The sequence below is a fragment of the Panthera leo genome, chromosome B3 (genome assembly GCF_018350215.1).
Source record: "Panthera leo isolate Ple1 chromosome B3, P.leo_Ple1_pat1.1, whole genome shotgun sequence".
In the NCBI taxonomy this organism is placed as follows: Eukaryota; Metazoa; Chordata; class Mammalia; order Carnivora; family Felidae; genus Panthera; species Panthera leo.
In genome coordinates this window covers 11,524,893-11,534,567 of record NC_056684.1, presented here as the reverse complement: position 1 = coordinate 11,534,567, position 9,675 = coordinate 11,524,893, and the positions used below count along the sequence as shown (strand labels likewise).

The 9,675-nt window shown below is 53.1% G+C and overlaps 1 long non-coding RNA gene across 1 annotated transcript; it reads right to left on the bottom strand.

Moving 5' to 3' along the window:
* On the bottom strand, nucleotides 1–633 carry LOC122221644. The gene is made up of 2 exons (XR_006203351.1): nucleotides 434–633; nucleotides 1–311 (listed from the first exon to the last, which is right to left on the bottom strand). It is a non-coding gene; the product is annotated as an uncharacterized LOC122221644 (long non-coding RNA).
* Between the last annotated feature and the right edge of the window lie 9,042 nt (nucleotides 634–9,675).

The following is a 9,675-nucleotide window of genomic DNA, read 5'->3' as shown; positions in this document are numbered from 1 at the left end:
GAGGAGGAATAGAGCAGAGTATTTGGAAACTAACCAGGCGGTGACACAAAGTGGCCCGAGGAAGAAATAGATGCAGAGGAAAGAGAAAGAGAAAGTGCCCGGAAAACTTAAGTTGCAGTAGATAAAAGGTTACAGGTTCGAACTTTGCAAGTAGAGGTAGAGTCAGGAGGCTCGTGCCAGAGGCTGGCAAACTTGTCTCTTTGGGAGATCGTCAACATTTTCAGCGTTTTGGTGGGGGGGGCGGGTGGTGGTGAGAATTTCAGACGTTTGCCCCTGGGGTACTGCAGATATGTTCAGGGCTTCCTTTGCACCTGAGTGTCAGAGAAAAGGCAAATGGGCAGACAGTGGGGTCAGGAGGACAGCAGGGTGTTGGGCCCCCGGCCTGACCCCCAGAAGAAGTGAGCGACGAGGAGGGGAGGGCTGCCTGTTTCACCTGCCGGTGCTGCAGGCTGGGTGTGTGAGTGGTGCCCAGTGGGCATTTTGGGGCAGCGCATGTCTCTATCCAGTGAGACGCAGATGCCTTTCCTAGGGCAGGAAGATGGCCTGAAGCCTCTGTGCACTTGAGAAGACAGAGAACATGTGTTATGGAAGTCTGCATTTGAGAAAAGCAGTGTGAGTCAAGGTTTTCTTGCCTCCCTCCCTCCCTCCCGTGTGTGCTCACCTGGAGCCTTTGCCAGCCTGTGCTCCCCAAGCCCCACCCGCGTCTCGCCAGGGTCCCCCGGGGTTCCAGACCTCTCCCCAGCATCAAGGTCGTCCGCATCATCTTTGGTTCAATGTCTGCCCTCCTCCCCTCCTCTCCCCTCCCTGCTTCTGACCAGCTGCTCGCTGTGGGTTCTCGGGTTCTCGTCACTTCCTCACCTCCCCTGCCATTGTTGGCCTTGGTGGCCCTCCTCCCCTCCAGGCCCTCCTTCCCACAGTCTGAGCTCCTGTGGAGTCTCCTAGCTGCTCTCTGAGAGACCCTGGGGCAGAGCCTGGGGGGCTGAAGCCCAAACACCACCCTTGGGGGGTGGTCTCAAGCACTCTCTGACCCAAGTGCTTCTGTGGTCAATAAAGCTTCACTGCCTCCCCATTGCCAACAGATTAAAAGTCCAAACTCTTTAACTTAGCTTAGGAGTCTCTCTGAAGGCTGCTCCGTCTTCTACCGTGACCCTCCCCGCCCCCACCCCCTGCCTGTCCCTGAACAGCCCTTTTGTCAGTGCCCGTGTGCGGTTCCCCGACATGTCACCTGCACCGCCCCGCTCCCCAGTCAAGGTCCAGTTCCAGCCCCACTTTTACGTGGTGCCGTGGCCTACCAACCCACGGCCCTGTCTCCCCAGAGCTTTATTCTCTGAGGTGTCCAGGCCCCGGTGAGATTTAAGATCTAAGGAGCTCAGGCAGGCACAATCCCACCGTCGTGGGCTTTCTTTGGAGGCCTGGGGGCCTGTGACCATGGGGTCGTCTTTGCCTCCTGATTTTTGCCTTCTGTACATCTGCGCTCCCCTCGCCACATCACCCTGGGTGCCAGGTGCAATCAAAACTCTATCACATAAGAGACGTGGAGGCAGTGTTTGGGTTTTCTGGAGGCCGTGGGCATGTTCCTGAGAGGCCTTACCTTGTGCACCGCAAACACATGCACACACTTTTACAAGGGTGCCTTGGACGTTCCTGCCTGTAAGCGTTCTTTCTGTCCCCCATCCCTGCCACTGGAATGTTCCCTTGGCCCCAGGCCAGCGGTGTCCAGCCTCCTACTCTTGCCAACGACACTCTTTTTACTTGCCCTCTTGCCTCGCCCTGCTCCCATCACCCTCCCCACAACCCCCAACCAAAAAATCCCAAATCCCCCTGCTCGTCCCGTGCAGTAGTGGGTTCACCCTGTTCCCTGTGCCCTCAGGCTCTGGGGCCCTCACCTTCTACCACAAGGACTGATCAAACCCTTTCCCGCGTGCCCCTCCCCCCACCCATATCATTACTTCTCTAGGAAGGTGTCACAGCTATTCCTGCCCTCCTCCCCCCTCTTCCCTCCCCAGGCACTTGTTGATGTATCTGTGACATCATCAGAGAACACTCACTGGCCCAGCCTTCCCCGTGAGGCTCCCTCCAGCTTCCAGGTGGACACAGACTGTTAATTCTCTTTGTGCTCAGTACGGGGTCTCCCACTGGGACCAGTGAGGCAGTGACCACTTTTGATAGCGACAATGACGGTAGTATGAGGATGTTGCCGGTAAATGAATTTGGGAGTGTTTTTAAAATGGAAAAGAGTCGAGCAGCACTGTCCTAGAAGGGTCCTACTCTAAAAGCGCTGGAGGACACAGGCTCCTGAAAAGTCTCGTACAAAAGGAGGAGACAAAAGAAGAGGAAAATGAAGGGAGATAAGGAGAAGGGCTCCCAGTATTCCTGGAGGAGGAGGAGGAAGTCCCCCTGAAGCAAAGGCCAGGGGAAGGCCTGTAGCTGGCTGTTCAGAGTCTCTGGGCTTCACAGGAAATGCTGTGATTTCATTCATTTGCTTGGGGAAAAAATTAAAATAAAAAAACCCCACCAAAACAACAACAAAAAACCAAACGGCTGAGCCCTCCTCTGTGCTAGGCAGTGTTCTGGGAACTGTGAACACCCTCGTGGACATAACAGTCTTGGCTTTGGTGTCTGTGGAATTCGTACTAAGAGAAGTCAGACGTCAAGCGGATGAAAGTCCTCCGTTGTTGGGAGAGTTCTAAGGGGTGGGAGCAGTGGTGGGCCCTCAATTGGATCCGAAGGGACAGGAAGGGATGGGGATGGGACAAGGGAGGCCTGGGAGTGAGCCTCAGGAGAAATGGCCAAGGGGTGGGATGTGTCCTGAGCCCATCGAAGAGGGGTACTTTCCTCTCAAAGAGGCCGAGCCCTTTTCCCAGTGTTAGACACCCTCCCCCGTCAGGGCCACCTGCTTCCCAACAAACCCTCCTGGCTCCTTGCAAAGAAGACTGGGGGAAAAGATGGTGATGGGTTTTAGTGGTTTCAGTTTTCTAAGTTTTTGCATTTCTCTTATGGAGAAGGGGCCTCCTTCATGCACGCAGCTCTGATGTCACAGAGAACCTGCATCTGGGTCCAGCTTCATCCCAGAAAAGGGCGCAGTGAGGGCTCGTGACAGCATGGGGAGTGGTCAGGTATGTTTCTGCCCCGTGGGGCGGGCACTCCAGTGTCCTTGTGAGGTGACCTCCGTGTCCTTCTCAGGGAGGTGGCCTGCCAGGAGTTCCCGGATTTCAAGGATGGCTCTTCCTGTGTATGAACGATTTGAGGCCTAGGGTGACGTTAACCTTCTTCCAGAGAAGACTTTCCCTGCTTTTCTGACAGACGCTTGCTGGCAGTACGAGGGCCGGGGCCACCATCATGCAGGCTTGAGGCCTGGGGTTCCCTGAGTCAACCAGAGGGCTCGGAGTGAAGCCACAGGCCCATGGAGGGCTGGCTCAGTTCTGGTTTTCCTTTGCTCTGGGGATGTACGCCTTCAGGGTAGTGGTTGGTGAAGGGGGGGGGGGTGCTCAGTAGGGCCCCAGACTGTGGTGGGCGCTGGGCAGTGACTTTTGCCCACAAGCCCATCGGAATCACAGCTTAGTTTCTAAGCAGATTCATCTGGATCCCAGTGCCCTCGAGGCAAGAGCAGATTTGAGAGCTGGGTTTTCTGTTCTGGGTTTTCTTCTCTGCGACTCTGCTCATCAATTCCTCACTAGCTTGTCATCTCTTTGATGCCTTTAAAAAGAGTCTTTCTCTTATAATATCCCATCTGTTTTTTAATTAAAAAAATAATAACTTTTTTTGGGGGGGGGGTATGGTTTCAGTGACCTGATGGGCCATTTCCAGAAACAGAAGTCTTAGTTACTTCTCTAGGCTCCTCTTTGCCGGCGGGAAGTTTCATCCAGCAGAGCTCTTTGTGGGGTGGGTGCCGGGGGGGAGGTGGGAGGTGGGAGTCGGGGGGTGGGGAGTGGGAAAAGGCAGAGGAAGGCCGGCTGGGCTCTAGGGCAGGCAGACGAGGCAGGCGCATCCGGGCCTTTGGAGCAGGAAGAGCTCAGAGGCACAGCCTCCCGTCCCAAACTCCCAGGAAGGCTTGGAGGGTCCGGCATCTGAGCCACCCGAAGGGAGCCTCCAGAACCGGCACCTTTGTTCACCAGCTGGCAAGTCTGTGTTTCTCTAAGGGGTTTTGGGCATGAGGACCACCCACAAGGAGAGAGGAGGCAGGAGTGCTGGATGAGCCTGCAGACCTTGGGAGGATGGGAGAAGAGAGATCAAATTGCGTGCAGATACAAAGAGCCGGCATACTTGTAGGGGACCCCTGCTGAGGCCGTTCGGTAGGATAGTCCACGTTTTTTCTGAACTTAGGCATTGGTATAGAAAAAGAGGCCCAAGTGGAAATCAAATGACATTTACATTTCTTCACATTCGCCTCGATTCTTTTTTCATCCGTGTATGTATTTTACATAGATACAAGTACATACATACATATGTATATACGGCGCCTTCTGACAGTGGCCCGCTTCTGCCGTGCTCGTGGGTGCCTGTGCCAGTGACCCCCTATTTGGCCTGGAGCCCATCGCATTTACATCTCTCTTTTTATAAATATCTAATAAGGAAGAAGACAGAGGCCATGGGGGATGCTGGATCCAGAGGGTCTGGCTGACAGCTGGGTGCTCAGGGGCTGGACATACCCAGGGAGCCCCGGGGACAGGAGCTGAGTGTAGGTTTTTTTTCCCTTCTGTTTGGAGTGAAGTGCCATGCGCGCTGCAACGGTAAGCCATCTCTGCAAACCCCTACCCTTCGTGCATATTTCTAAAATCCTTTACAGGCATGGTTTAATTACATTTGGAGGCTCCTGTCATCTCTTGGTCCTGCGGCATGCTGGGGGCATAAGTGGGTTTCCTGAGGACCACACTCTCATTTAACCCTTCTCTCCAGGACGTGTATGTAGCTTCCAAGTTCCCATCATTATTAATGCGTTCAAGAACATCCTTTTTCAGGTGTATTGCAACGCCTCCTGTCATCACTTCTAAGGGTTGATTCCTGGAAGTGGGTCACGGAGGGCAAAGATTCTTGGTATATTTGATAGTTGTTTTTGCCTTTACCAGGAGTTGCTACCAGTCAGTACCTCAAGAGGCCACATACGATGATGTAAATCTTGCCCAGGTGGTCCCACCCCCCGCCCCTGTTAATGTGCCTTGTCCTGATTCCACACTTCCCAGCCCTAAGGTAAACTCCAGATGCATCCTGGAGACAGCCCAGGAGGAGAGAGGAGAGGTCCAGGGTGATGGAGGAGACTCTAGACCTCAGAGGATCGGAGAGGAGGGGGCAGATCCAGGGAGGTGTGTCTGCAGGACCTGCTGGTGTCCCCTGGGACAGAAGTCTTTCTCTTTTTTTCTAATGATCACCCTTGGCCTTGGAGTTTATCTGTTTTGGATACCCAGGAAAACCAGGCTTCTGAGCTTGCAGGGGCTGGGTGGAGGGAGGTCCTCCACTTTCCTGCTGTCCTCCCGTGGTCTCTAGGGAGAAACGTGCACCTTGGTGGTGAGCCAGCTGGCCTTTCTGGCATCCAGCTTGGGCAGCCTAGCTGGCAGGGGCTCTCTTCAACTACATAATTCCACATGTCTACTTTCGGTCAGTAAGGAACCCATCTTGATTCATTCATTCATTCATTCATTCATTCCACAAATATTTACTGAGCACCTACCATGTGCCAAGTCCAATTTTGGGCACTGGGGACACACTGATCTACAAAACACACCAAAAACCCTACACCTGTGTAGGCTTCACATTCTCAGGAATGTTCTAGAATCCCTCTCCTCCAAGTCACCCCCCGCACCCCCAGATTTATTTGTTCCTGAACCAGCACGGTCCCCGCTCTAGGACTTGTATTTGTCAGCCCAGGTGCATGGAGTTTCTTGAACTTCCATCACTAACCTTTTGGGGCTGGGTAGTTCCCTCCGTGGGCAGAGCAGAGCTCCATGCTGGCACCAGCAGGCTTTTGCCAAAGGAGGAATTCAAGCTGGGGGGTGGGCTGTGAGGGGGCCAGATGCAGCCCGTGGCACATTGCCTGGGACTCAGAGGTCAGCTAAGGGAGTGACGGCAGAAGCTTTAAGCTTGAATGTCAGGACCCCAGGTCGTGGCATTGCTGGGGTTTTGAGGTCTATCTTCAGAAGACTGTAGCAATTGAAAAAAGACTTGATCCAGTTACGGTATCTTCTGGATACTTTCATTTGCATTTTCTTTCCATTACATGGATTAAGAAATGGGATATATAACATATTTGCATGATTGCAATTTAGCACTTCTCAAAACATGTACGTGACCGAGCTCCCCTACGACGCGCAAGTCACCAGCAGGCTGCCACCATGAATACAGCGGTTAGTTGAGGGCCTTCCCCATTGCGAGCACATTTTGGGATATTTTAATTGGGAATTGGGGAGAGAGTATATATCAGGTTCTGCCGTGCAACATGTCAACAACGCACTTTGCGTGTAATTAAAAACATAAACTCTAAAAGCATCCTGGAGGGTTCAGGAAGACATCTTAGCCACTGACAGCCTAGCCTCCGTCCCCAGCCCAGGTATCGCCTTAGGTTCCCACTGGTCATGATTGGTGCTGTGCTGACAGCAGTAGTTTTCTTCCTAAGACACAATTCTCCTCTAAAGGACAATTCTAAGGGTGGAGGGAAAGCACCGTCCCTCCTTCCAGAACACCTTGGTTTTTCTCTTTTAGACACAACATTTGCATGATGTCAGTATCCTCAGGCCTGCAGAAAGAGCTCGGTAGGTGAGAACCCATTGGGTCGCTGTATTTGATTGCTTTTCTGGAGCCCAGTAAAGGGTGCCGTTGTTTCTAGGAGGCCGCTTCTTCCATTTTGTATCCAGCTCCCTTTCTAAGAGTTGGGTTTACCTGGCAGGGGGGACTCTCGGGGTATGTTTGTTGAATTGAAAAGCAATCCTCAATTAGATACCTCCTTGGAACTGCCAACTCTGTCTTCAAATTCAAATGGAGATATACAAAGCTAAAGTTGACATCTCCAAAATGTTTTAGGGCAAGTTTATGAATGTGTAACCCTTCATTTAAATTGCCACCTAATTTTCTCTTTCCCTAAGTTATCAATACCCAGAATTGTAAGTAATTGAGTTTCATTAACCATTCTTGAGTCACTTGTTTGACTGATAAAGGAAAACTCAGGTCTTTGAGATTATGTTAGGGTAGGCCAAAGTGCTCTTAACAAATAGACCCAAGATACAATAGAGCTCAAGGGCAAGAGACGTTTCTTTCTTTCTCACCTAATAGTCCAGGCACATGTCCTGGATGGTTGGAGATGGGGCAGAAAGTATACTGCTCTGTGCATTCCTATAGGACTCACACGGAGAGTGGCTCTGCCATTTTCAACAAGTGGCTTCCAGGGTTGCTATTCTGGTCATCATCACTCCAGCTCATGGGATGTGGGAGCGTATAATGCTTTTCTGGGCTACCTGGAAGTCATCCACACCTTCTTTCCACAATGGAAAGAACGCAGCCCCGTGGCTGTGCCTATCGACCATGACAGGGAAACGGTGACAGCTGGTCAACCAGACACCTGACAGTCTTGGAAATGGAGGATGGATTTGGGAGGGAGTAGAGAGATTCGTCAATCTGGGATCTGGAAGAGATCGTCGGGATCTCCTTGTCTGATGGCCAACCCAGCACAAGCATGAATCTCCCCGCTTGCAGAGCTATGCTGCCGTCATGTGTCTAGGCTGACTTTCTGATCTAGGACGTTGAGGAACGCTAGACATCGAGTCTACAGGAAGAAAACAGGAAGGGTCTCTTTCAGACACAGGCTTTTGTCACTTGACAAAAATATGACACCGAGGAGGGAGAAGCGACTTGCACGGGGAGCCCATCTTTTGTGGCCCTGGGGGACTGGGATGGTGCCATATAGTCTTTCCCTTTGGTGTGGCCGCCCTCTCTTCCCCTCAAATTCCCTCTCCCCTCACACCGCCCCCTGTCACAGCACCCCAGTCATCCCGCCCAGCTCCCACCCCCTAGAGGCCTAGCTTGGCCTCTTGCGGGCACTCATACATGGCTTGGACTGCTGTCTTCCCAGTGGCATTGTAAGCTCCGTGAGCGTTTGGAATCTGTCTTGTTTCCTTGTTTCCTTGGGCTTGAGTGCAGTGTGGGGAGTATTCTGTAAACACTTGTAGGCAGTGGCGTTTATAAGAACTTGGGGAACGCTGCAGTGACTTGAGTCGGATGGAGATGAAAGTGACTCTTGGATGTCAGGGATGGACCACACCCCTCCTGCGGCCCAGACCCTGGTGGCTTGGGGCAGAAGAGGAGAGAACAACAAAAGGAAAGGCTTCTGACTTGGCTCAGCAGCAGTGAACCCAGCTCTGGCAGGGTCAGATCCTAGTGGGCAGCGCCCTGAGGCTTGGGGCCGTCTGGACCATGCCAGGGTGCTGGCGGTCTGAGGGATGCCGCTGGAGACTTGACTACCATGTTCCTGGAAACACTAGGTTCAATGGTTAGGACAATAGCTTCCCAGAGCTGGGGATGCGAGGCAAGGCCAGGATACTGAGAATGGACCGCAGCCCAAAGCAGGGCTTTGTGTGGGAGGGCTTTGGGGCACTTCACCCACCTTCCCTGCTTCAGTCCCCCAGGGACCTTTCCGAAGATGCTTATAGGGGTACAGGGAGAGGGAATCACTTATCTCTTGTATCCCTTGTGAAAAGATACCAGGTGAGCTCAATCTTGCCCTCTCCCAGCTGGAGTTTAAAGGAGTCCCAGCTGCTCCTAAACTCTGGTCATTTAGGGACGGGTGAATGGAGCTTGGCTCTATTTGAGATCAGAGCCTGGGAGCCCAGGATTCCCTGAGCCTCAGGCCCCATCACTTCTTGGAGCAAGTCTTGCCATGTATACTTGGGCATTTGACTGAAAGGGATTCGGCAGTTAGCTGTGAAAGTGTAAACGACATGTCCGGGCTTTTCTTCATCTCTAGAATCCTGTTCATTTCTGAGATGCCCAGACTGGAAGAAGAGGGGTTTGCCTGCTGCCGCTTGGAAGAAAGAGGAGGAGGGGGTTGGCCTGCCCGCCTCCTGCCCCTGCCCCCGCCCCCACCGCCCCAAGCCTCCCTCCTTTCTCCCTCCACAGGCAGGGGCAGATTGGAACAGGGCAGCCTTTGGGGAGCTGGAACCCTCCTCCGGGTAGGTGAGGCCCCCAGGGGCCCAGAAATATCCTACTGGGGCTGGGAACAGCGTTGGGGGTGGGAGGAGTCATCCAGGACCAGAGTTCATGGTTTCTGTCTGAGAGAGACAGCTGTGGCTAGCCGCAGATACAGGAGTAAAAAAGCAGAAAGGCAAAGTGGCCAGAGACGGGTCCTCAAGGGAGGGGGAGTCTAGGGGTTTCTCTAAGAGTCCAGACTGAGAGGCATGGATCTCCGCCCCCTCGCCCATGTGAGGGAGAGGCAGATGAAGCAAAAGAGAAGAAAAACAACTCCTGAGGAAGAGCCACTTCAAGGGAAGGCTGCCCTCCCTTAGGGGTGGGGACAGTTCCCCCCGGGGGCCCCGTGGCTGCCTAGGCTGCATGCACTCAGGTAGATGAGCACATGACGACTAAGCCTCAAACTCCTTCTAGCTGCTTCTCGCTGTGGGTGCTTTCTCTGGGTTTAATCTGGGGATTCAGAGGAATGGCAGGGAGAAGGGAGTATCAGTCAGCTGGCAATGCCAA